We start from the raw sequence: 27,267 nt of genomic DNA, 5'->3' as shown, positions 1-27,267 counted from the left end.
GCCACTGCTCTGAGTGTCAGAAGTGTGTTGAGAAAGTATTTCAGTTCAAACACAACATCCAGCTCAGCCCCAAAACTCTGCCAGCCCTATTGATTTGTGGGGGGTTTTGAAATGGAATGAGTGGCTTATTTTCTCCAAATGGCACATTTCATTCATGATGCATGATTGTAATCGTGGCTGCCTGAAGCCTGCAGTCTCCAGCTCGGCAAAAAAGGGGAAAAAAAAAAAGAAGAAACGGCTATTTTCTGGAGTGAATACACTGAAAGGGCAAGAAATCCATATTCATTTTCTTGCCTCTCGGCTGGACTCTATATTTCGCAGGCAGGTGGAACAAAAATCTTTAAATATCATGCTGATCCAGGAAACGCTCGGCAATATTTAAAGAGCTCTGCGTGCCTGCCTCGTGTCCCTCTAGTTCTCCGCAGGCAGGCCCCACGTCACGGGGCTGGACGGCCACTGCTGTAGCTACAGTGAGCAGCGCTCCAGACCCCGGGTTCAGATTAACTGGCGAATGACCTTTACAAAGTACTGTAGTTTATAGGAATGTTGAATTTTTCAGCAGCTGGGGAAAACTGGCACTAGTGGGAAGGGAGGAATGGGAAATGTCTCCAGGCTATTTAAGCCTCCAAGGGGAAAAATGAACTCGGCTTCGACTTTAATTATGTCCACCGCCCTCTGAGGCACAGAAGGAAGACAATAGGCTGATACCATTAATAACGATTTTCCTGCCCTCGTCCCCGATACATAACTTTAAGGTCTTCAGAATATCATTTAGGTTCTTCCTCCTCCCTCCTCAAGCGCAGACTTCCTTTTTCCTTGGCAGATGGTTTGAAATCTCAGGACTCCCAGTGCCTTGACCTCCCGCAGATGTTGGGCTGGGGATGAAGTGTGACCAGGGACTGCGGAGGAAAGCAAAGAAAGAGCCTTAATGTGCCATATCAGGGCAAGCCACGGGGTGGTCCACTAACTGCTTTTCTATGATTGTCACTTACCGACTCTGATTTCCCCGCACTTGAAGAGTTGTGTCAGCAATTGTAGAGGGCCTCAAAGGGAGACTGATGCAAGGGAGGGCAAATATTATTGGGAACCAGGTCAAACGGACGATGAATGGACGATCACGGGTAGGGGCAAACTGCCATCATTAGGGATGCCGTCACAAACTAGACGTTGATATATTGTCCTCTCTGAGATCCTCCAACAGGCCATTATGGCTCCCCTAATGGGATTGTCATGCATTTCTCTTTATGTCGCTATTAAAGTCTTGTCTACATCTGCTGAGGTTTTCTTGAGGAGGGGTGTGAGAGGGGACAAAGGGGAAGACACTCAATAGTTTTCTCTCTTCTGCAGTCCTCCACAATATACCAGAAAAGGCTCAGGCTCGGCCCGACAGCAGCAGTCAAACCTTCCAAAGGAAGCAAAGGGTGGGAAGTGGCCTTGGTTGGGAGGGACGTGGGAGAGGAGGGGTCAGCAGAAGCCTTCACAAAGGCCACTCCTGATCAAAGGGCCTGCTTGGAATGGCCAACAAAGTGCCACTTGTTCCATCACTTCTTTTTCACCCCAGATGGCGAAATAACATGCTCTGTGATTCTCGTTCACTCAGAATCCCTGGACATCAATGTGTGGGGTGGGACCCAGCCAATTTCGTTTAATGCTGCTCAACTCAGGCACAAATACTTCACTTTTTTTCTGTAAGACCAGAGGAGAAAAGATTGGAAAGAAAAGGCCCTAAGATCTCTATGATTTACTACCACGTAGGCTATGGTTTGGGGGCGATTCAAGGACCCATGAATGTGTCAAGCAGAGAGTGACACATAGCATTGCACGTAGATCTTGACCCTGCTGCCACGCAAGGACCTTAAGGAAAACCCTGCCCCCTAACCCAGCATAAACTCGCCTCATGAGAAGACATGGCCAAAGGCCCTGCTGAGCCTCTCCGCCATGACTAAGCCATTTGGTGCTCCCTGGGTCAGCTCTGCGATGCGGGACATTTGCTGTTGACTTCTCAGGAACAGATCTCAAGGCGTACAACTGGCTTGGTTTGACATAAAAAGCACTTGTTTTTGTGATTTTTCCCAGAACAACAACCACCAAAAAACACATTTAAATGTAAGCAGAATGACTCAGAATTGGTACTAAAATGTCTCCGAAGGAGTGTTTGCAATGAATATATCAGATGTCTGGAAATAGCTCCACAAGAGGTATGCAAAGAAAGCCCCCTCTGCTCGAATGAGACAAGCCGCAAGGGCTGAATACATTTTGATACACAATGCTTCAGTGTCTGGTTTGTTTTAGAAAAACAGGAGCCCCTTTCCCCTTTTTCAGGCCAAATGCAGCACAATAGAGCAAAGCCACATGAATCTATTATGTCTTATAGGGCTTTTAGCAGGAGTATGACTGTTTAACCAGGCAGTGACACGAGAAGAATTACTATTAGACACTCCAGCTGAAAGTAGAGATTTTATTGATTCCCCACACTGGCCTGCCTTTTTATCTTTGATTGAGTGGCTTTCATGAATCCAAAAAGGTAACACTCTTGCATTGAAAGCAGCAGCAGGCAGTCCAACCCGGACTGAAACCATCTGTCAGTCTAAAAGAAAGATGAAGGTACTTCCCAAAGCACCGTCTATCTGGGCCCCTCTCCCCACAGGCCATCCATCGCCTACTCCGAGAGCAGGACCAGGCCCTCTGTTGTACGGCTCCTCAAGACAGCTACATCTTGACAGAAGGTTTGCTAAAGAGATAAGCAAAATACACCTTCATATAATTAGGACACTAATTGCACCCTGTGACAGAGTAATTATGTCCCCCTTTTTAGGAAAGCAGTTAGTTCTGCACATTCCTGCTCTCCAGCTTTTTGTGATCATTATTTTTTTTATTGTTTCTGAGGTCTCATTTGGAAAACGATTGGATTTGTCTCTCTGTTTACTAAATATCAGACATGATGTACAAACATCTTTCAATTAGGTGTTCTGCAAGGAGCCCGCTCTCCCCATCTCTATTTTAAACAGGACTCATTTGCATTCATGGGCAAATTAGAATGCAGAAAAGCATATAAGCAATGTGCAGGTTTACACTTCAGTGAATATTCATAAAGTACCGATTCTCCTTGCAACCATTTCCCCGCAAATGGCCCTCCCACTATGTGCGCTGCGTTTGTCATTCAGGGGCCTTTTCGTTTGTCTTAAAGTGTCAGGTTTGGAGGCAACACAAATGTATTCGGGCAGGCCCTGTGAACGCCAGAGCTGAGAGGAAATGGTATTTGTGTTTCATGCCACAACAGAGCATCCTTGGAATCCTTGCAGTTGAAGACGCTGCCGCCCTGTGCAGGTATAGGGGAAATAATCAAAAGTGACAAAGCGATCAGGTCGAGGCTGGAGGACAGACAAGCTCTTGTTCTGCAATACATGCTCCATTTCCCAAGCTTTTGCCGGGGCAGGGTCCTCCATGCACAGTGCTCTAGGACCGGGGGTCTCCTTGCGTGCCTCCCTGGGCCCTGTCTTCTCCAAGGTTAGGTGCACATGGATGGCATCATCTGGTTAATTCAGACTTTATAAATAAAACTCACTTTCGCCTGTATTGTGTTGCTCAGATAAAATGTAAGGTAATTGCATAATCCACTTCCAAATCAAATGAGCCCTTCAGTGAAATGTAAGGAATCAATAAGGAGAGAATAGACGAAATTAAAGATAAAGGCTTTATCTGAATCATCTGTACTCTGGCAATGAAGCACATTTTTAAACTGGAGCTGTGTTTCCAATTCCCCAAGCACCTGCAGTCCAGGTGAGGAATCAGTCACGTGGACAGCAGCATTGGGGCAGGACCAGCCTGTAGAGAGGAGAAAGGAAGGCCCATATAGATGGTAGGGCCCTGAGTCCTGGGAACCAAGACTGTCAGCCGCCGAGCAGACTCTCCTCATCCCACATCCTCCCAGAAGGGGATTACTAAGCCAATCTCCCACAAATATGACCCTGGCTTTGGTGCTTATAGCTTAGGCCCTGCCCAGAAGGAATTAAAACGCATGAGAGGAAAAAATATAAAAACAAAAACCAGAGCGGGAAGGAGGTACAGGCCCCAAGAGCACTGGTGTGGTGAGATGCCATGGAGCTGCTGCCCGACTGCCTCTTGGCACTCAGGGGCATTTGCAATTCTGGATGATATAACCATGCACAGCTTTCATGACCTGAAGTCAATGACCCAGCATCCTCCATGGGGGAAATGTAAATTTTTAGGTTTTGTTGACTATACTGGTCAGTCAGCCAACTAGATTTGCATCTTGGGGGCAGACATTTGTAGGCTGCTCATAGCCCCCAAGTGCCCCATTATCACATCCCCAAAGAGGAAACAACTTCCCCCAGTGGCTGTTAGCAATAGACAAAGGCCATCTTCTTTCAGACCATGGTCCCAAACTGGCAACCCCAGGTATGCGGGGCAGCTCCCTGAGTTCCCCAGTACCTTGCTTAGAGTTGGCAAATGGTAGGGGAGAGAAAAGGAGAAGAGAGGAACCACAGACACTGAAGCATAAGCCACAGAGAGAAACCCTTATACTCAGAATCCTCCACACTCAAACGTCGTTGAGGACACACAGATGAAGATGGCTTGGTATCAGCGTTTAGAGATCTCAGATGCCATCAGGGAACAGGGCTTGTGAGGCTCTTTTGGAAAAAAGGGGCCCATAGACATTTTCTGTTTTTCCTTCCAAACCAATCAGGAGGAGAGAGATGGCAGTGGTGTTGCTGGAGGTGGCTCTGTCAAACTGGAGGGGGTGTGCAGAAAAGGAGATTTGCTCAAAGTCGCTGAGATCTGCTCTGACCTCTCATGAATAGCAGTCATCAATCCACTCTGGTTTTTCCGTCTCTCTTCCTCATTCTGACCTCAGCAGAGCCCAGAATCCACACTCCTCCATTTTTACACTGTGTTCGCTTCCTGCCCCGCACACCTCCCCCTGTCTTGTCCTTCTGTGTCCTTTCTCTGCTGCTGAACGTGACTAGAAAAGCAAGTTCTTACTAGAGCCCATCAAAAGTCAAGCGGGGGGGCCTGTATTTGTTATTCCTTCTCAAATCCCTGAAGTGACTGATCCAAATGTCTTGCCTCTTTGTTGCCCCCAAACCCACTCTCAACACCCCGTCTCCCTGAACATGGTCTTGCTTCCTACTTTATCAAATGTCCATTTGATCCCTTTCTGCAGAAAAATCCCTCTTTTCCTTCCTTCTCTTTCTCCACACCTCTCCCAGTGAGGAAATGCCCTTTCTTCCAAATGTTATCCCCTTCCCCCATCACTCACCCTCTACCAGCTCCTCCACTCAGCCTACAATCAGCCTAGGTCACCCTGCTTCTCTCAGGTCCTACTATATTCCTTCTTTTCCATCACTTCCAAGCATATTGGAAGAGGCGCCGACATTTCCTCTTCTTCACCACTCAGTCCTCTTTCATCCCTTATTGCCTGGCCACCTTCCTCATCTCACAAGCTCCAGAATGTTCTTCCAGACACCACAGGAAAGACCTCTCCTTGCCCCTCATGCCCCTGACCTCCATGCAGCATTTGACCCTATTGACCACCCTAGTCTTCTTCAAACTCTCTTGGTTTTCCCTCTGTTTCACCAGCCCTCTGACTACTCCTTCTTGGTTACTGTTCGCTGGTTTATCTCCCTTACTCCCTACATCTGAGAGCTCGCCAAGGTCCCACCCTCTGTCCTCTTCTCTAGCCAGGCTCATTGCTTCACCTCTTTGCAGAAGACTCACAATCTGTCTCTGCACGTCTGACCTCTGACCAGAGGCCCAGATCCATATTTCTAGCTGCCTTGTGGGTCTTTCCACCTAGATGTTCTAGCCAAGCATATTCAGAATGGTATCCATGCTTTCCTTCAACACAAATTTATGTGGACCAGATGCCAGACAATGCCCTAATCACTAAAAATACAAAGATGAATAAGATCCAGTCCTTTCCCTCAAGGCCTTCATATTCTAGTGGAAGAGACAGACATATAATCAGGTAATTGTAAAACAATGTGGAAATGCAGAGAGATAGACACAAAAGATTAGGCATTAAAGAGAAGCACTTAGGAGAGAAATCCAACACAGACGGGGAAGAAGGGAGTCTAGAAGCCTTTGAAAGATAGGATGCCTAAACTGAGTCCTAAGGAATAAGTACAAAGGGATGACTATGAGAAATTCTGAAGATATAAGTTAGCAGAACTTATTGACAGTATAGTATTGATTGATTGTATATTGGCAGTGACAGAAAGGAGAAGTCAAACATGACACCCGAGATTCTAACAACACCATTCTCCCAGATACCCAGTGCTCAAAGCCATGTTGACTTCTTCTTTCCTCATCCCTTCCCACCAATAGTCTAGTTCAGGAAATGATACTCTGATGTTTGTCTCTAAGGCCGTCCTTACTCTCCTTTCCCACTGCCATCCTCTTAGCTCAAGCTGCCATTGTGTTTCTGCCTATCTTTCACTCCACATCTTAACCTTGTTCTGCTCCCCCAGTAGCCTCCCTGAGGAGCAGTTCTCATTCCTTCTTACTCTTTAACCCTTGGTCAGAAGTCTTTAGTGCATCCTTTCCAATCCTTGTCAATCAAGGCCCTTTACAATCTGGCCCTAACCAATTATTCCAGTTTCTCTCTCTGTCTCTCTGCCTCATCCAACTGTTTGTTCTGTTTACTCTCTCCTGAACACTCTCCACACTTTCCCATCAGGGTGCCTCTGCTTATACATAACCCTACCTAAAATAATCCTGTTCACATTGCACAATAATATTATATCATATCATCTTAGTAAAACCAAGTCCCTCTATACTGTTTGTATAAATAGATTCAAATGTGTTCATATAGAATAGACCAAGATGTAAAAAGGTAATCAAAGCTTATGTGCCATGAGTGCCTACTCTTCTAGGCACTAATGAATTGACAATCCTTTGAAGTGAGTAACATTTCCTCCATTTTAAAGATGAGCGAACCAAGGCAAAGAAAGGTCAATAATTTGCCCAACATCGTGCAGGAAGCAAGTGACAGAGTCAGCATGTGAACCCAGGCAGTTCATTCTGAACCACCGTGCCTCTCACCAAGATGGGAGGCTGGATCATGGGGAGATCTTTCCTTCTATATTGTTTGAAGTTCAAAAAATGAGTATGTGTTTCTTTTGTAATTGGAGGAAGAAAGAAAGGAAAGGAGAGGAGAGGAGAAGAAGGGAGAGGAGATAAGAAGAGGAAATTACAGGAAAGAGGGAGGAGGAAGAGAATGAGAAAATGAAGGAGATGGAGATGGAGACGGAGATGGAGGGAGGGAGCATCTCTTTCCCGTTGCTGCTGTAGCAAATTACCACACACTAGTGGCTTAAACAATAGGGATTTATTACCCTACAGTTCTGGAGATCAGAAGTCCAAGATGGGTCAGCACAATTGCCTTCCTTCTGGAAGCTCTAAGGGGAAGAATCCATTTCCCTGTCTTTTCCAGCTTCTAGAGACTGCCTCTATTTCTTGGCTTATGGCCTCATCCTCCACCTTCAAAGCCAGCACGTAGTATCTTCAAAGGACCCTCATGATTACATTCAGGGCTCACCTGGATAATGTGGGATAATCTGCCCATCTCGTGATCTGTAACTTAACCACATCTGCAAAGTTTCTTTTGCCATATAAGGTAATATATTCACAGATTCTAGGGACTAAGACATGGACATTTGGGGGGGTGGGGGCGTGTAATTATTATTCTATCTACCACAGGGAAAGAAGGAGGAAAGGGAAGAGAGAGGCAAGGAAGAAGAAATGTTTTCCAGACTTCAGGACACTTCCATGGCATTTGTCCTGATTTTTCAACTGGATATTTTCTCTTCCAACTCTGAACTCCAGCTGTCCTTTGCTTCCACTCCCTTGTGACTCTTAGAGAAGCTGGAATGTAAGCTCCCTGAGGCAGGAACTGTCCCTTTCTCATCTTTGCTTCCTCTGTAGCCACCCACAGTGCCTCGTGCATAGCACGGGCTCAGTAATATTTGTGGGACTGGATTGAATTGTTGAAAGTGCAGCTTTCCTGCCTGGGCCTGCCCTTGTGGCCTCAGCTGACAGCCTTGAGATTAACTGCCTAATGAGTAAAGTTGCTGAACCTGGCCCAGCTGTGCCTTTCAGAGTGTGTTTGGGTTTGCTTTGCCAAGTGCAGATTATTGCCCCTGTCACTCGCTTTTCAAGAACCCAGGCTGCCAAGCCGAGGCGGGCAGGACCACCTGATCAGAGTTGCAGCTGCAGAGGCAGCCAGCGAGACGTGGCTTCGGCTCACCTGCCTTTGAGTGACGTGAAACATAATACTGGCCCCCAAAGCTGCCAAGTGCAAGGCTGCAGAGGCCCCGAGGCAGGGCTGTCACCATTCACCTGGATGGTTCCAGATGGCCTTTCCTCACCCCCACTCCCACAACCCCTGTTTAGCTGGTGCTGGTGGTATTTTAACAAAGATGTGGCTATGCATGCTTGGAGGTTGTCTGTAGTCTTTTTTCCTACGGAGTCAAGAATGTACATAATTTCAGAAACACTAGATCGAATGTGATTGTGAACATTGATTGTGATTGATAAGGAGTCTCACTCCAGCACTGATGTCTGCTTTGAGGCACCCTGGAATGCAGCCCATAATGAGTCCCAGGGAGGAGTCCCAAGGCTGGCACCGAGGCAGCTGGCTAAGGGGGCTTCCATCTTTGGATGGGGCTATAAGGAAAGCCCCACAAAGTCTAGGACAACCTGACAAGGAAGCCCAGCACAGCCCCTGTGATGGAGGACACAGTTCCCAAAACATCACAGTCCACGAATGAGGGTGTCCAGCCCGCAGACCTGCAGCAGTTCTTGTCCACACCTCCCTCTGGCAGCCTCTCTCTTTGTCCCCCACAGAGATGCCGGGGCTCTGTCCCTCACCCTCTCTCTCTCTATCCCTGAATTGTTCTCCTCCTCCAACAACACATGCTCCTGGACATCAGCTGGAAACCCAAAGTGAAAAGAAGAAAGAGTGAAAAGAGAAGCCCAGTGAGGGAGGAACGGGTGTGGTGAAGCTCTTCCAAAAGCAAACTACCTCGTGTGTTTGCGAATTGTCCACTCGTTCCTTCAGCAAAGAGGTGCTGAGTGCCTACAACGAGCCAGGAGCTGCTCTGGGTGCCGGAAAACAGCAGGATATAAAACAGACACAAATGCCTGCCCCCGTGGAGAGGGAGACAGAAATAAACAGGATAAATAAGTGAAATAAAGAGCATTCAGGACAGCAATGAATGCTAAAGAAAAATATGAAGCAGAGAAGGTGGGTAGGAAGTGGGAGAAGCTGCAATCTTAGCTGCATGCGTGTGCTGCCTAACCCAAGCGAATACTTTTAGAATCACTGTGAATCCATTTCACTTCCTAAATCCCTCAGTCCCACCGGTCCCAAGATTTTGCCTCCCAGCTTTTGCCCTTCCTCCCAGTTTCGTGCTTGCTCCACTGTATTCCTGCTGCCTGGGAGTTCACGCATCTAGATTTCAGTAACTGGAACTACGAACAACCCGTACTATTTGCAGAAAAGCCCTCCCACCTGGTGCAATGATGATTCCCGAAGCCAGAGAAGCCAGGTGGTGGCTGGCAACCCGCCTTCGAATAACCCACTGCAAGCCCAAAGCAAGGCAAAGCTCAATGCAGGAAGATGCTTCCCCACAACGCTGGAAAACTGGCAGACAACCAATGTTCAGTAAAGGGAGCAGGGGATGCTTAAGTAAACTAGGCATCAGCTCAAAGAACTCTGAAGTCACCACTGTACATAGTAATGGGGTTTCTCAACCTCAGCACTGTTGGCAATTTGTGCCAGGTAATTCTTTGCCGTGTGGGCTGTCCTGTGCACTGTAGGATGTTTAGCAGCATCCCTGATCTCTATCCACTAGATGCCAGGAGCTCCATTTTGGGTTGTGACAACCGAAAACGTCTCCAGACATGGCCAAATGTCCCCTGTGAGGCAAAATCACTCCCAGTTGAGAATCACTGCATTATAAATATGGAGCCTATGTAAAAATACAGAAAAATAATAAAATTTAGAACAGTGTGACAAAGAATTTCTTCCTAACGTATGAATTTATTCCTACCATCTTACAAAGGTATACAATAAAATCTCATTTGGCTATACATTTAATGATTTGTCCTTTAAAAAAAAAAATCCGAATGGCCAGGCCTGGTGGCCTAGTGGCTAAGTTCAGCACGCTCTGCTTCAGCAGCCTGGGTTCAGTTCCCAGGCGTGGACCTACACCACCTGTCTGTCAACGGCCATGCTGTGGTGGCTGCTCACATACAAAAAGAGAAAGATCAACAGCAGATGTTAGCTCAGGACAGATCTTCCTCACCAAAAAAAAAAAAAAAAAAAAAATCAGAAATAAATGAAAGCAAGGTCATTCCAGAAAATCTAGATCATATTGCCCCCATAGAAGAGAAAACAAAAACCAAAAAAAACAACGTGCACACACACAGACATGAAAAAAGACCTCTAAACTGTCCTTCCTTGTGATTATTTTAACATGAAAATAATTCGATTTGCTGGGGTAGCAAGATTATGGGTAAATTTTTTTCTACTTCAATGTTTTAGTGTTGTTATGAAATTACATGGGAAAGTAATTGCATTTTTAAAATCTCTCTGTGCAGTAAGTCTCTCTGGTGGCAACAGTGATGGAAAGCTGTGTGTTCGGTGAGCATCTATGGGATTCTGTTAATGACGGTAGAATTCAGAGCAGGAAAGTCTGCCCTTGCAGCTCCAGGGCAGCTAGCTCGCTTCTCCCAAAGAACAACCTGCCAGCAGCAAGAGGAGCAGGATTTAGCCTAGAGAATGAAGGAATTGACACCACCATCAGAAAGATAAAACTCCAAACCACCAGGTGTGACTCCAAAGGTGACCCTTCTGAACTGAGAGCTTGTTGGGACATGGGGACTCTATTTAGGAAATCCCACCTCCCCCCTGGACTTTCTGGCCAAATTTCATGCTTGTTTCAAGAGGCACTACAGCTCCTACTTTATAACTAACCCAAGTTTTCACAAGTTACCACTTTTCTTTATACACAGCAGCACATTTGGCTCCAGGCTGGATCAATCAAAAGTCTTTATTAATGACTAGGGGTAACAAAATGGAAAAACACCAAGCATACTGAAAATCTAGGTCATCTCTCTTGCAGAATACTACTTACTCCTTTGCCGTTAGCAGAGCACCATAACACTCGCCTCCTTCCTGTCTCTCCCTCATCTTAGCATGAGAGTCACCGTCCTCAACATCCACCATGCAGACGATAATCCTGACATCGCCATTCTTCCGAGTCTAGGCAAAAAGAGAGGATTGAATTCCCTCATCCTCATGGTCTCGTTCCTGACTAAGAATCCATCTCTTTCCAGAATGAGAGACATCAGGAATACTTTCACCCTGAAGACAAGGCCATGCCTATGCAGAAGGAGGCCACCATAACCTCATGGGCCATGTCAGAACACCACATCACACAACTCGGCATTCACATAAGAGATGCTCACATGCAGTAACAGCATGTGGCTGCTCTGCAGCAACCCAGAAAGCAACTTCACATTCCTAAAGCATGGCCCATCAATTTCTATCACTTTCTCTGGTATCTTACAGATGCTCATCATCCAACATAGCACATGGCAGAAGTAACATCCTATGGATTGGCAGTGAATTAGTACAAGGAAGCAGGCCAAAGTAGGGAAGTGCAAGACAAGAGTTCAGTGTGCCTGTTAGGGAACCAGATGGATTGGGTTCAAATCTCACAATTTTCTAGTTATCTAACTCTGGAAAAAAATGATTTAACTTTTTTGGACATTGGTTTCTTGACCTATAATTTGTGAACTGAAATGGTGATTATGATGATGATGATGATGATGGTGATGTTGGTGAAAACTGTGGTGGTGATGGTGATGACGATGATGGGTGGTGATGATGATGGTGATGATGATGATGATGTGGTGGTGATGATGATGATGGCAGTGGTAATGGTGATGATGATGATAGTTGAAAGGAATAGTTAAAATAAACCATGCAAAGCCCCTGGCTTACAGTAAGCATTCAAATGCCATCATTATTAGACAACTACAACTTCAGAGCCAGTCCCTGACACTGACTCACTGTGCGATCTCACTTTAGTCACTGGCCTTCTCTGCACCTATCTCCCCAGCTGAAAAGTGAAGTTATAATCCCTATTGCTTTAAGTTGCCATGAAGAAAATTTTGTTACAATTGTGCTTAGACTCTCTACAATGAGCTCATAAATTACACTACCTAATTGTCACTCCAAGGAGCCCTATAGAAGGCCAGCAGTCTGGGTCAGCAACAGCGCTCTAGTTAGGCACACAAAGCTCATAGTAAGAGCCATCAGCGCTTACTTGGAGAAGAAATGCAGAAAGGAGCATAAACAATACACTGCTTTGTCCTTCCAAGTTAAAGGAACCTTCTGACACAACAGTGTAGAAACAACCTCTTTACTCAGTGGAGGACCAGTATGTTTTACTGCCATGGTTGGCAGTGTCCACATCCACCCATAGTGTCTCCATGACTTTACACAGCGTCTATCACCCTGTGACCCATGGGCTTTTGTACCCTTCTTCTTTCAGAGAGGGGCAAGCTCTGGGGCAGGCACCAAATCCACATAGTTGTAAAGATAGAAATCATAGCAGTTACTCCAGCTGTGGGTGAGCACCCAGCATTTCTGCCTCAGATCTCTCCCTCTCTTTGGCCTCGTAAACAAATGTGGAGTGGTTTTAATCTAAGCTCACCGGTGGATGCACACAGAATTGAAGATGTGCCACTTCTGCTCTCTGATTCAGTTCCCTTTTTTGCTTTGGACAAGCTGAGTCCTCCCTGTATCATGTCACATGACCCTATGAGTGACAGTCTTTTAAGTGACACTTGTTGTGCTTTGCGATGTGGACAGAGGGGCCCTAGAGAAGGTGAAGGCCACACTTGAGCAGCACACTTCCTGTCCACTGAGAATGAAGGACAGAAGAATCTGCCTCAGTTTTCCCCAGGCAAACAGAAGCCCTGGATAACATGTAGTGCCAAGAGACACGACCTGCTCTGCTCTGTAATCACAATAATCCATTGAGAGCTCACAGAGAATTTCCCACTCCATCGTTTCATCTGCTCATCACAATTTTGGACTTCCCTTCTTCTCCATCAAAATATCTGTGTGGATCACCTGTCACAAATCCCTGTGGCCTCCTTTACTCACCTCTACCACCCACCTCCATGGTCACACATGGATTTTGTCATCAATGGAAACTGCTTCACTTTCAAAACCATTAATTCCAGCATCCTACTCCAAGGCGACAAACTCTTCTCCATCGAACTCCTATGTTCATTGACTCCCTCTAGGATCATTTTTCAACCTCATTGAGACCTCCAGTTCACTGGACGCTGGGAATGCTTTCCTTTCTTCACTTCCTTCATAATCTACCTAGGATTACAGCCCGTCATGTCAGCAACCCTCTGCCAAGGTCCTTAACTGCCTTACCACTCTCTCTTTTTATCATTCCCAATTTGCAAAAGCCCCAGTGTTTGCAAATGGAGTGTTATTGGCATTTTAGGGAAGACAGCTGTCTGTCGTGTAGGGCTGCTATTCATAACAAGGTGTTTAGAATCCTATCACCCTGGCACTACGTCTCAACAGAATGCCCAGTCGTTGTAACAGTGAAAATGCCCTACACCTCCCAAACACCCCCCTGCCTCCTGTCTAGGACCATGGAAGACAGTAACCCACCTCACCCCAATTCCCTGGGCTACTGTGGTACGGGCAGAGATAGCTCTAAGGGTAGGGAGATGTAGCAGTCAGGATTCCGCTAGAGAAATAGAACCAGTGGGAGATATATATTAAGAGATTTAATACAAGAAATTGGCTTTTGTGATGTAGGCGCTGTCTATGCAAGTCTGAAATCCAGAAGGCAAGCCGTCAGGAAGGATAGGCTGGAACCTTCCAGCAGAAGCTGATGCTGCTGTCCACAGGCAGAATTTCTTCTTCAGAGAAACCCGAGTTCTGCTCTTAAGGTCTTTCAACTGATTGAATCTGGCCCACCCAGATTATCTAGGATAATCTTCTTTACTTTAAGAAGATTTACTGAGCATAGACTTTAGTCATCTCTACAAAATACCTGCACAATACCTAGATTAGTGTTTGACTGAATAACTAGGGACTCTAGCCTAGCCAAGTTGACACACAAAACTGACCATCACAGGAGACCGTATACTTTACCATCCAAACTGGTAAATTGAGAATGAAAGGAAGAGCAATTCATAATAATGCCAGGACAAGCATAAACTGAGATGGTCACAAGCAAGTTGGAACATATGGCCACCATATCTATGGGATGCCTAAATCTGCCTTACAAAGTTCCCCTGTGCCTTAATAAGGCTCAGGAAACAACCACATATTTTCCCACATGGTGGAAAATGTTGAAGCCATTCTAGATGAGCTCGCAGACCCAGAAGGGCCTCAAGCTGAAGACAAAGGAGACTGCAGCAGAAAGCAGATCGAAAGCCTAGGGGGATTATAGACACCTCAGACAGTAGCTGCTCCTGCTTAGCCTCTTCCCAGTTCATGTGACCTAAACGGCTCTCAACAAAGTTAATGATGGCCTCTGTATAACTAGGAAGGAGCAGCATTTGGTAGTGGTTGAGGATATGGGGCCTGGAGTCACATCCCCTCAGTTCAAATTACCTACTCTGTGACTTTGGGCAAGTTACATAAGCTCTCCGTGTCTCAGTTTCCTAATTTGGAAAGTGGAGATGGTGAGTTACCCATAAAGGTGTTTGTGGTTCCCACTAATGTTACCTTTCATCCCCATTACGGACACATTTAGTCTTCATCCTGCCTCACTTGCCAGCAGCATTTCACCCTGTTAACCATACTCTCCCCCTTAAAACTCTCTCATATCCCTGCTTTCATGAAATAATTCTGTCCTGACTTTCTTCCTAACTCTCTGGTCACTTCCTCTCAATCCACACTTTCTTCCCAAGCAATCTCATCCACACTCGTAAATTCGATAACCATCTTCTGACTCTCAAATTCCTATCTCCAAGTCAGACCTCACTGCCAAGCTTCAGACTCATTTCTACCTACTTATTCAACGCTGTCTCTTGGATGTCTCAAAAGTTCTTAAATTCAACATGCCTAAGACTGAATTATGATCTTCTCCGCTAAAAAACTAGGCTCTCCTCCATGATTCTCCATCTCAGAAAATGCCACCATCATCCCTGCCATCCCGCTAATCAGAAACCAAGGAAGCGGTCCTCTCCATCACCCCCTCCATCCGATCAACCTCCCAGTTCAGTCCATTTCAGCTCCTAAATACGTGAGAGATCTCAAATGCTTCCAGGCCTCACTGTCCCCTCTACCGCCAGCCTGGGCCAACATTCTATTGTGTTGTGTCTTGACTATTGCAATGCCTCTGACTGGTCTCTCCATATCCACCCCAGCTCCCCTCTAATTCATCCTCATTCGTGGGCCTGATATACACACACACACGTGCATACCTGCATACACACATGCATACCTGCATACACACATGCATGCAAAACATATACATATACACACACTCATGCACAGAGTTTTAAAATCTTTTGTCGCCTCCCATTGCTGTTAGGATAAACGGCAAAATCCTTCTATAGGCTGCAAATCCCTGCCTGGTCTGGCTCCAGCCTGATTTCCCAGTCTCCTGTCATATCACTCTTCCCGCATTCCCTCAGCTCCAGCTGTGTAGACAGTTTTTTCAGTCCCTTGACTGAAATGGACCCTGTGCCGTCCCACCCCAGGGTCTTTGCACATGCTGTTTCTTCTGTTGGGAACACACTAATCCCAGACTTAACTGTGGTATCTTTCTGATCCAGCATCAAATTTCTTTTCCTCAGGGAACCCTTCGCTAAACCGTTTTCCCAATGCATCCTCTCTCCACCCTTCATCTAGATCATTTCCCTTGTTACACTCTCTCACAGAACCACGCTCTTGGCCCTCAGGGAGTGCATCAGTTTGGAGTTACACGTTCGATAGTGTGATGACTTGACTGTCTCCCTCACTGAACTGTAAACTCCACAAGAGCAGGGTCCATGCCTCACTTTGCCTTCCACCCAATGCCTATCAGATAGCAGGTGAATAAACAAAGGAGTGAAAATGAATGGATGAATGAACAGCCCTGAGAAGTAGGTCCCAACCACTGCCATTTTAGACTTAGGAAACTGAGCTGGACATGAGGAGGTGAAGTGACTTGCCAGTGATCACACAGCTAAGAAGCAGCAAAGCCAAAACTTGAACCCTGTTCTTCTGATGCCAAATCAAATACAATATCTTTGTCACTGCACAGAGTATTACTTTTTCTGAGAGGCTGGTGGTGTATGACTAACAGTAGAGAAATAGAAACACCGAAAGAGGCTTTTTCTCTCTGAAAATAAAAGTTCTAGACTTGAACACTGAATTTGTATCAATCCACTCAATAAAAGAATATCCTTCTAAGAGGCAGTAATAAAGGCTCAAAAGGATTCTTTCACTAAACAGCAAATGCCTCCTTTCTTGACTTAAAAATAGCCCCTCTCCTTGGCAGGTCGGGATCCGTTTCTCTGTAGTCCCTTGCTTCAATTCCCTCAAAGCTTATCTGAGTGGAGCTCCTCCATTGACTTCAGAAAGAACTTTGAGCTTCCATTAGCCACAGGGGGCAGGAACAGAATGAGAAATGGGTGCTTGGTCCTGGGACAGGCACGGGCTGCCAGGAGAGCTGTGTGGGGAGGGCAGACGTTGAGCTTCCTTGAGCGGCTTGGTCAACTCTGCCTGGGCCTTTTCTGAGCGGAGAATGACATCAGAGTTACCATATGACCATCCAGAAGGTGATGGGGTGATTTCCCAGCCACTGTCTCCTAGAAATGGGAAGGGGTGGGACTTATTTGTGGAAAGAACAGATCATCTGATGGTTTACAAATGTAGCGTAGATAGAAAGAACAACGGCAAAGAAATCAGGAGACCATCAGTCCAGTCCTGGCTCTACCACTAACTCTTGGAGTGGCCTTGGACAAACCTGTTCTGCTCTTGGGATGTTAGTTTTCTCTTTGATAAAATGAAGGCATTGGGACAGGATGGCCTCCAAAACCCCTCTTCTGTTATACCTAATGTCTGCCCTCACGTAGAGGGTTAGAAATATCATTTCTTTAGGCTTCAGAAAAGGGCATTGATATCAAAATAAATTGTTGAATTATTAAGAATTGAAATATTTCTGTTGCTTCTGGGTGAGTTGGAAACTTTCTAAAACTATCACAGATCTTGATATTTTGCATTCATGGAAAATGGGGAAATATGAAATATAGACTTCAAACCCCATTTATATTTTTCTCCCAACTTTCTTCTCAGAGAAAGAACTTAAGAGAACAAAGATATGGAAAACATGAAGAGTCACCTTCAAGGTGGGCAGACAACAAGAGAACATGGATGCTGATACTGACCAGCCAGTCCTCGAAGAGGCGAGCCCTTCCAGGAACCCTGGGCCGGGAAACAATTTGCCTGTGGATAGTAAGCCTCCAGGCTTTGAGCCCCATTTGCCTACCTTTCTGTGAAATGCTCTGGTAGATTGCAAGCCACTTGACTCTAGGGCTGGCATCTTATTCCACTTTGCATCTCTGAAAGAGGACTGCCTTACAAACAAAGTTGGGGCTCAATATTGTTCATAATGTCACCAAAGTAATATTTCTGAGCACAAATCTCATCATGGCACTTCTTGACATAAAATCCTCTGGTGACCCCCCCACCTCTCTCCAGAGAGAGTACCTGGGCATATGTACTCCGTACCCATTTCACAACTTCCCTGATGAAAGGAATCACTTGGGGAACTTGTTACCAAAAGAATATTCCCCCCAAAATTGCCAGACCCTCTGAGTAAGAATCTCCAGAGAATAGGCCTGGAGATCTGTTTTTGCTCATGTTTCATTATTTGTTTTCTTAATAAATCCTCTACTCTCCAACACGGCTCTTTCACCATCAAGAAAAGCTGGATACTGCTTCCCTGAGAGATAAGGATAAGGAGCTAATTGCAATATCATTTTTCATAGCACAAAACTGGAAACAACCAATATCCCTACCAATAAGGGAACAGATAAATAAAATGTAGTATTTATAAAATGGGATTCTATGCAACAGTTACAATGAATGAACTTGATCTATCAACAGGGATAGAGCTCAAAAACAAAGTTGAGGGGAGAAAAAATCAAGATGTAGGATGATGTGTTATAGTATAATACTTATGTGTGTAAAATGTGCATTAAACGATCTGAAAGGGTAAATATCGAGTGAACAATCATTGTCTTGGGGAAAGGGTGTAGAGAAAGGAATTAGGTAGGAGGTGTTGGTTAAGGGGGCTTTAAATGTACCTGTAGTGTTTGAGTTCATTTTCAAAAGGCTAGAAGAAATATGGTTAAATGCTAACCTGATCTAACCCTGTTAGATCCTTTGGATGAATAAGAAATGAATTGGAACATTCAGCCAGGTTCCTATAAGCAAGACTTATCTGCATAGATACACATCAAGTGCCAATTAAAAGAAACAAAGCTATTTCAGGGATATGAACGCCACTTTTCCTTAGCTCTTTGTGCATCAGATAAGAAAAAGGTAAGAGAAGGATGATGTTGCCATCTTCAAACGTGGAAGGCTTTGAATGGAAAATTGAGAATAACTGCTCCATTTCCACCAAGCACTGAGATAATGAGCTTAAATTATAGCCGGAAAGATACTGATAGATATTGAAAAAAATAAGAGTAATGTACTATAGTGGGAAAGAACAAGGTTTGGGAGTCAGACAGACCTAGCAACAAATTCTAACACTTCTCCTCGACGGCTGCTTAACTTTGACACATTATTTCATCCCTCAGAGCCTCAGGGTCCGCATTTCCAGAATGGACATAACAACACCTACCTTACATGTCACTGTGAGCATTCAAAGGCATAAGATGTAAAGCCCTTGGCACATAGTAGTTACTTCCCCTGGATTGTCATAGAACTTAAACAGGAAATTCCTCTCTCCCACATCTTCTGAGGTTAGATTGCACAATAGTTCTCTAGGAGAAATCTTAGCTTGGAGCAGGAGGAAGGATTCCAGAAACTTCAGAGAACTGTTTGATCCTTCAGATCTATCACATCATAGAGCCCCAAGGGCTACTCAGGGAAAAGGATCTTAAACTCCCTCTGTAGGAGTTAGACCATCTAGAACAACGAGCTCACGATTTGAGGTATGTGATGTTTTTGTGGCCGAGTATTCTGCAGTGGTGTTTTTCTTTCACGTCTTTGAAAAAGAGATGTCACTTGTGGTCCTGATAACAGCCTAGGCTAAACTGTTTAGCATTTTCATTTTAAAAGGTGATGCTTAAATTGTCTTTTTAAACCTTCATTGTAAAAAGGTGATAGTTAAACTGTCTCTCTTCATCCCTAACATCAACACCTTCCAGCTCCCGCCTGGATAATAGGATCGGGGATTGTGCTCCCATCGCATTTCTCCTTCACCTCTTCTCCCAAGCAAGAAATGAGGACTTACTCAAGACTCTGAGGTTCCTTTCTGTTCCAATCCATTCATGCTAAGCCCTAGAAGAGATCCTGACCTGATTCTAGCAGCTTCCATTTATAATGAGATCAGCCTTGACTTTGGCCTACTCTAAATGGAGAATATATTTCTTGGACGATAAGATTATAATTCACCCCTGATTTGAAAAACACATGATCCAGGATTAACAGTTCCAGTAGAGCTAGCCTAAAAGGTTCGATTCAAATCCCACAGTGCAGCACTCCCCCACCTCCACTCCCTCCTGCCCTCTGCTCCTCCCTTTCTCCTCTCCCAACTCCCCCACCTGTCCCTAGTGGAATGACAAAGTGTCTTTTCCAGAACTCCTGACAATGTGTTCCATAATTAACGCAGCCCTTCCCATGGACTCATGGCACTATTCACACTTGGCTTCTCAGGAGTGACAGAGAAGGCGGTTATTTCCTTCATAAGATGTGACAGGGTTCAATACATAATGAACAAAATGTCATAATAGCTCGATAAAGGCACTTTGTAAAATACATGGAACAAGTAATTTTAAAAAAAAAACTCTAAATGAAGATCCAATTCCAAAGGGAAGAATGCCTTTGGGTTTTTCGACAAAGCAAAATATTCCAAAATTCAATTGTTTAATAGGGCTTTCCCCACAGCACTAGCACATATTAATTCTCATTTCAAGGCAGCGTGTTTATTTTAGTTCCAGCCTACTTTCAATGGTAGGTAATTAGGAAAACTAAAAGTGCATATCTTATTGCTTAATTTAGAGTCTACCACTGTGTTTCTAGTCCTTTCCTGGGATGTGCTTTAATGATATAGAATGATGAAAGATTTTTATTCAACTTTAACTGCTTGAGAAAGGCAGTGAATAAAAGTCAGGTTATACATTCTGATTTTTAAAAGAAACCTCATCCTATTATTTTAAACTCCAGCTTTTATACATGCAAGCTAAGCTCTTGTGTAATATACTGCACCAGAAGTTCTCAGAGCGCCCCAAGTCATTGCTCCCGTTGTTTCTCTGAAGTCTGGACACTTGTCACATGATTCCCACCATCATCACCAATAACAATCGTCTTGGGTGGCCCTCGGGTAGCCACAGGTATTTACAGAGTATCTTTCTATCTAAAGAGGGGTAAGAATCCACATCAAGAACAAGAACAATTGTATAGAATCACAAACTCGCAATGTTGGCAGAGACTGGGGGCAGAACCATCCAATAGAAATACAGTGCAAGCCCCATATGTAATTTTACATTTTCTAGTAGCCACATTTTTTAAAAAACATGAAGTCAATTTTAACAATGTATTTTATTTAACCCAATATTTGCAAAATATTATTTCAATGTGTAATTAATATAAAAATTATTAATGAAATATTTCACACTCTTTTTTCATGCTAAGTCTTCAAAATCTGATGAGTATTTCACACTTACAGACCACCTCGATTCGGCTGCTAGATTTTTAGTGATTAAGGTGAAATATAGTCCTAACAAAACAATGAAATACGTTTAACAGAAAAGATATTTTATACTGCTTTGGTTTTTAAATTTAAATTTTTTCCCTCCAGCTTTATAGAGGTAAAATTGGCAAATAAAATTGTATATATTTAAAGTGTATGACATGATGATTTGATATACATATACATTGTGAAATTATTACCACAATCAAGTTAATTAGCACATTCATCACATCACATAGTTACCTTTTCTTTTTGGGTGAGAATCTTTAAGACCTACTCTCTTAGCAAATTCCAAATATACAATACAGTATAATTAACTATGTCATCATGCTATACATTAGGTCCCCAGAACTTATTCATCTTATAACTGAAAGTTTGTACCCTTTGACCATCATCTCTCGACTTGCCACACCTCCCAGCCCCTGGCAATCACCATCTACCCTATTTCTATAAGTTTAACCTTTTTTTGTTGATTCCACATGTAAGAGAGATCATACAGTATTTGTCTCACTCCATCTGGCTTATTTCACTTAGCATAATGCCCTCCAGGTTTGTTCAGTTGTCGCAAACGGCAACATTTTCTTCTTTTTTATGGCTGAATAATATTCCATTCTGTGTATGTATATATATATGTATTACATCTTCTTTATCCTTTCACCTGTCACAGACACTTAGGTTGTTTCCATATCTTGGCTATTGTGAATAATGCTGCAGTGAACATGGGAGTGCCAATATAGCTATTCAAGATACTGATTTTGTTTCCTTCAGATATGTACCCTTAATTAAAGTTAAAAATTCAGTTCCTCAGTTGCACTAGCCACATTTCTAGTACTCAGTGGCCACATGTGACTAGGCTATCATATTGGATAGTACAGCCTTAGAGAGCTTATAATCCAGGGCCACACAGTGTAGGAATCTTGACCAAGATGCCACCAGGCTCTGAACCCTGCCAGCAATGAGGCCCCCACTCCTCCCGCAAAGTGGTCCAGCCAGTTGTCAGCTCAGGTGGTTAGAAAATTCTCTCTTATGTTGCACTGAAAACTGCTGCCTTGTCATTTCCATCTTCAGATCCCAGCTCTGTTTTCCACCAAGTCTGTCCCCTCCCTGAGGGGTGATGGGAGAAGTCCACACTGCCTCCAGAGGCCAGACACTCCCAGAGTGGGTTCCTGAGGTCTCCTCCCTACAGACCACATCTGTCCACCCAAAGGGCATCACGTCCATTTAAGAGGAGTCAGGCTCTTCGAGAAAGCCATCTTTCCCACCTCTGTCCCCTTGATCAGGACAGAGGGGAGGGTGGACGAGAAGAGCAGTTAATAACGGCTTCTCCCTGAGGCAAAGTGGCTCTGCTCTTTCTCGGCTCACGCCATAAAATGCAGCTGCAGAGCAGTGACCCTAAACGCTGCAGCAAAAGAGCCTACATAAAACTGAGCACTTGGTAGCTGTCACTGGGAGATTTTTCAGAGGAAGTACTTTTGGAGGAAAGATGAGCAGAGTAGGCAAAACAGTTAAACTTTAATACATATATAAATATTAGTTTTTCATAAATGGGGCCAAATGATAAATGCTGTTATCATGGATGCCTTACCCCACCTCACAACAGCATCCTCACCCTCTTCTCAGCCCCACTCCTGTAAATCATTTAAAGAACTCAGCATGTGTCCTAGATTTTCCTCCGTACTTATGTAATCCAGCACAGCCCTTCCTGTACAGACGTGCAGAGTTTGGGCTGCTTGTCATGGTTTGTTTTACAAAATTGAGATCTTCTAACACACACTTTCCTGCACCTTGTTTTTCTCCCTTAACCCCCTCTCAGCCATGTGGAAAAGCCAAGCCTTCTCTGTACTCTACACTGAGCCCAGTTCTGCCCCCAGATCGGTGGGCTGGCAGGAGACAAAGAGCAAGATTACTGGCAGGTGTGCGCCTGTCAGCCAGATGCATGCACACACACACACACACATGCTCACACATGTGCATGAGCACACACGCACATATACTCATGCACACACAACCGCCAGCGCTCTGGTCAGTCCTAGCTGCCAGAGTAGGACTGGCTCACCCGGCAAGCAGAGTTGAGACCACAAGGACTCCCCAGGCCTCGACGCGGCTGGGAGTGATTCTGCAAGGGTCCGCCTGGTTGTCTTGGTGAATCGTGGGCAAGGAGAGTCCTCCCTCCCGCACCCTAGCTCACCACACCTTCCGCTTCAGTGCCCCTGACCTCCAGTGTTCTGTGTTACCAACAGGCACACACCTTCCCCCCGCCCCCAACAGTGGAGGAGCATCCAGGGAATCGAAACGCAAGCCAATAATTGTGAATGGAGTTCTTTACACCAGGTGTACCAAGTGGAAAGAAACAATTACGCAGCCGGATCCAGGGAGGAGCGCTCATTTATCTCGGGAAGCGTTCACTAGCTACCCATTACTTTGCTCACTTCCCTTCTCCCATCCCTGTCCTCCACCCAGGACCCAGGCAGCAGTGACACCCACAAAGGACCCAGATCTGTCCTTTAGCACCGTTTGTCATCAGAGAGGAAGTGGGAACTATGTTCCCCAAAATGTTTCATGCTTCAGTGCCTGAAGTACCACCGGAAATCATGGGGAAATGTTTCCTTCATCCATTTTTAATTGCTGCAAATTGTAACGACATTCTTTGGAAAATAAATACTTAACCACCTTAGATTTTTCAGGCCTGAGGAGGATGGTGACGTAAAGCTTTCAGTTAATAGCTTAGTTTATTCTGGTGTCATTTCTTTTATTTCCTTTCAGCTTGTTATTTATGGTTTAAATTTTTTGCACCCTGTTGCTTGGCCTGCTTTCCTCGGGAGAATAATTAAGAAAAAGAATTTAGATGTTCTGGCATTTTTTACCATTGGGCTGGAGGCAGCAGAAGTGTTTAGGGGGAGAGAGGAGACTAGGAGAGAAAGGAGCAAACGCTGCTCAGTCACCACCAAAACCCCAAAATAAAATCCATTATTTCCCTAAAGTACATTAAGGTGTTATTTTTGGCATTTGGGATGGCACAACTTATTATTCTAACACTCACTGGATTCCGTTAGGCAAATAGCTAAACGACAGGACTCTTGTGTGAGGATAAATTACCACAGAGCTCACCTGTGACCACACGGTCCTATAATTCAAATGGGATCAAGATTCTCCAAAGTGTGTGTGCCCTAAAGCTGACCCGATCTTGTTACACGTCTGCGGGCCTGTAAGACAAATAGGATCAGAACAGAAGCCGAAATAAAAATGAAAAGAGCACGGCTCCTGTTACATAAAGAAGTGAGTGTTTAATTAGAGAGGGGGCCGTGAATTGCAGCCTTCAAAATAAAACAGAGGGGAAAAAAATAATAAAACTTTCTCCATGAGTGACTCTTCCCACTCTTGAAGACAAAGATAATGAAACTGACAAATACACCTTGGAGGCCAGCTTCAAGAATCGAATCGATTTATTTAATAATTTAGGAATCACTGCCAGCCATCTCTCCCATTAAAACCTGAAGGGCCATTGTATTCTCTCTTTCCTCGGTTCCTTTCCCTTCTCTTAGTTATGCCTCACTGGCTTTAATAAATAAGTAATACAGAGGAAAAAAAAAAACACTTATCTGGAGCGCCTCGTCTTCGCCTTCACCCTGCAGGGCTCTCTGATTCTTTTCTACCTGGAAATAAATGGAGTCGGGAACAATCTTTTCTCCCATAAAGGCTGGGGCAGCAGGGTTAGACCCCTAAGTACGGTTGCAGCAGCCTGGGAGCCGAGAGCACTGCCCGAGACCAAGAAGAATTGCAGAATAAATAACACGTTAAGACAAGCTCAGAGAGGCAAGGGCTCATTCCAGAAACAGAATGTGTGCACACAGGCGACTTTCCAGCTAGCAAATGGCAGGAACCCACAGCACCTAGAAGGGGAATTCCAAAAGCATCAAAGTAAACCGTGATCATTTGTAGTTTATTGCTCAAAAGTGAGGGCTGCTGAACCCAGCCACAGTTATATTTCCTCAGATGCTTTGAAGAAAATGGGAAAGAGATTGCTATTATATGTTGGTCTCCGAAAGCAAACTTGCTGACCAGGCAGGACTGTGGCACCACTCCACTGCAGTTCCTCTGCTCTCCCACTTTGGGGAAGCATGCCACCCGCTCCCCTCCTCACCCAGAGGCCTCTGCCCACCTGGGGCAGGTGAGACCTCACTCCCTAAGAAGTCACCCAAATGATGGCGCAGGAGCCACAACTGGCCGTTGACAGCGCTGGCTCCATCCACCACCAACACCGTCAGCCTCCAGGAGAAAACCCAAGCTCACAGACATGACCAACATCCACTTCCCAGCTTCTGCTTGAGCCCCCACAGGTCACCCCTCAAGACCCCTCTTCCCACGCCAGCCATTTCTCCTATTTAGAGGTCCTTCTCCAGGCTATTGTGGGGTTACTCCCAATTGGAGAGCCTGCCCATTGATACTTCTACCCCTTCTCTAGCTAGGCTAATTCACTTTTTTGCCCCATACGATTTGGTTTAGGAGCCAGCCCTGATGGCCCAGTGGTTAAAGTTTGGTGCACTCCACTTTGGTGGCCTGGGTTTGGTTCCCAGGCATGGAACCACACCACTCGTCTGTCAGCAGCCATGTTGTGGAAGTGGCTCACATAGAAGAACTAGAAGGACTTCCAACTAGGATATACAACCATGCACTGGGGCTTTGGGGAGGCGGGGGTGCGCAGAGGGAGATTGGCAACAGATGTTAGCTCAGGGCAAATCTTTCCCAGCAAAATAAAAGATTTGCTTTAGGCCTGAACTCCCCCAGAATTTCCCCACACCGATGCCCACAGCATCAAGAACATGCCTTTCTTGCCACTGATCACCTAATAGTGTAATTGTTCACATGCCTTCTTGGTTTTGTATCCCCGTACTTAGCGTATGCTCCACACACACATTAGGTGCTTAACGAACTTGTGTTAACTGAATGTTGACAGAAGCTGAGTTGGCTCACAGCCCTAGTCTATGGCATACCTTGTGCATTTTTCAGTTGGGGTTAAGAGAAGGGGAGAGGAGGCTGAAGTGCTCTGTCTCCCCTGGAAACCAGCAGCCTGAGCCTTCACCCAGCAGCAGTGGTGCAGGTAATTTATCCCTGCCAGAAAAACACGGGCGCCAAGCCACGTAGCAACTTCTCTCCTTCCACAAATTAACGATGATTCCGGTGTTAATTCCATAAATAATTCATGAAGTCAAATATAAGCCCCCCGCCAGCCATCCTGCACAGCTTCACTTGCAGGAGAAATTTAACACAAACCTGGAAGCCTCTTTGGTTTGCAGTAAGTTCTGATATGGCCAAAGGCACGTTAAATTTAGCCAAATGTCCTTTATTACATCAATATTCATTGAGCACCCTGTCTGCACTAGGCATGGTGCTGGGTGAAGCTGAACAAAGGACACAGTCTCTGTATTAAAGGACAGTCTCTCCCCTACAGTCGAATAGGAGAAACAAGGAAACATCACAGAGTGTTGAGCATTAAACAGACAACACAGTGAGGTTGCACAGCATAGCAGTTCAGTCTCTGTTCTCTGGAGTTAAAAAACCTGGGTTCTAACCCTGATTCCAGGCTGTGTAACCTTGAGCCAGTTCACCTCTGTCTATGCCTCAGTGTCCTCACTGTTACGGGGGCATAATGACTATAATACTATCTACCTCACAGGGTTGACCTACAGAAAGAAAGCAATTAACAATAGGGATTAACATTATGAACGTGATATATATAACACACTCTTGAGGGAGTCAGAGGAGGCTTCTTGGAGAAGCTGAGTTTCAGAGGTTGTGTGGGGGAGGGTATGAAAGATGAGGAGAAAGACCAGCTCCATCATTGGCGGGGCCCACTGCAAAATGAAAATGCAGGTCCTCTTTTTCAAAAAGTATTAAGGCTTTCAAGACAGTGACAATAGAGCATTAAAGCAGGTGCAGGGTCCTTGTAAGAAGGGGGTGCTTGGCAGCCATGCAGCTCGTAAGCCCCTGAAGCCAGCCCTGGAAGAAGGCATGTTCCCCGTAACCCCAAACACGCGATTCATCCTTGGACTTCAGGAGGGGTGGTTTGGGCTTCCTGAAGACTGAGTCCTAAGCCTCTGGATGAATGGAAGCTGCTCTGATGGAACAACAGCCTCAGAAGTGAGCTTTCAGGTAGCCAGATGCTCTGGCTGCTGTATCAGGTTGTGTGCATGCATGTAAATGATGTCACTGCATCCCCCAGTCCTCCAACGCTGTCTACAAGCAAGAGAATGCACAAGGCCACTTTCTCGGGTCCCTTTAT

General features: G+C 45.1%; 1 long non-coding RNA gene across 1 annotated transcript; it reads right to left on the bottom strand.

Moving 5' to 3' along the window:
• Positions 1 to 517: 517 nt before the first annotated feature.
• Positions 518 to 24,744, bottom strand: LOC138918416 (uncharacterized). The gene is made up of 3 exons (XR_011427822.1): positions 24,096 to 24,744; positions 11,163 to 11,290; positions 518 to 899 (listed from the first exon to the last, which is right to left on the bottom strand). It is a non-coding gene; the product is annotated as an uncharacterized lncRNA (long non-coding RNA).
• Between the last annotated feature and the right edge of the window lie 2,523 nt (positions 24,745 to 27,267).

This window comes from Equus caballus, chromosome 17 (genome assembly GCF_041296265.1).
Source record: "Equus caballus isolate H_3958 breed thoroughbred chromosome 17, TB-T2T, whole genome shotgun sequence".
NCBI lineage: Eukaryota > Metazoa > Chordata > Mammalia > Perissodactyla > Equidae > Equus > Equus caballus.
The sequence above is the reverse complement of the archived record's forward strand: the minus strand, read 5'-3'. Positions and strand labels throughout refer to the sequence as shown.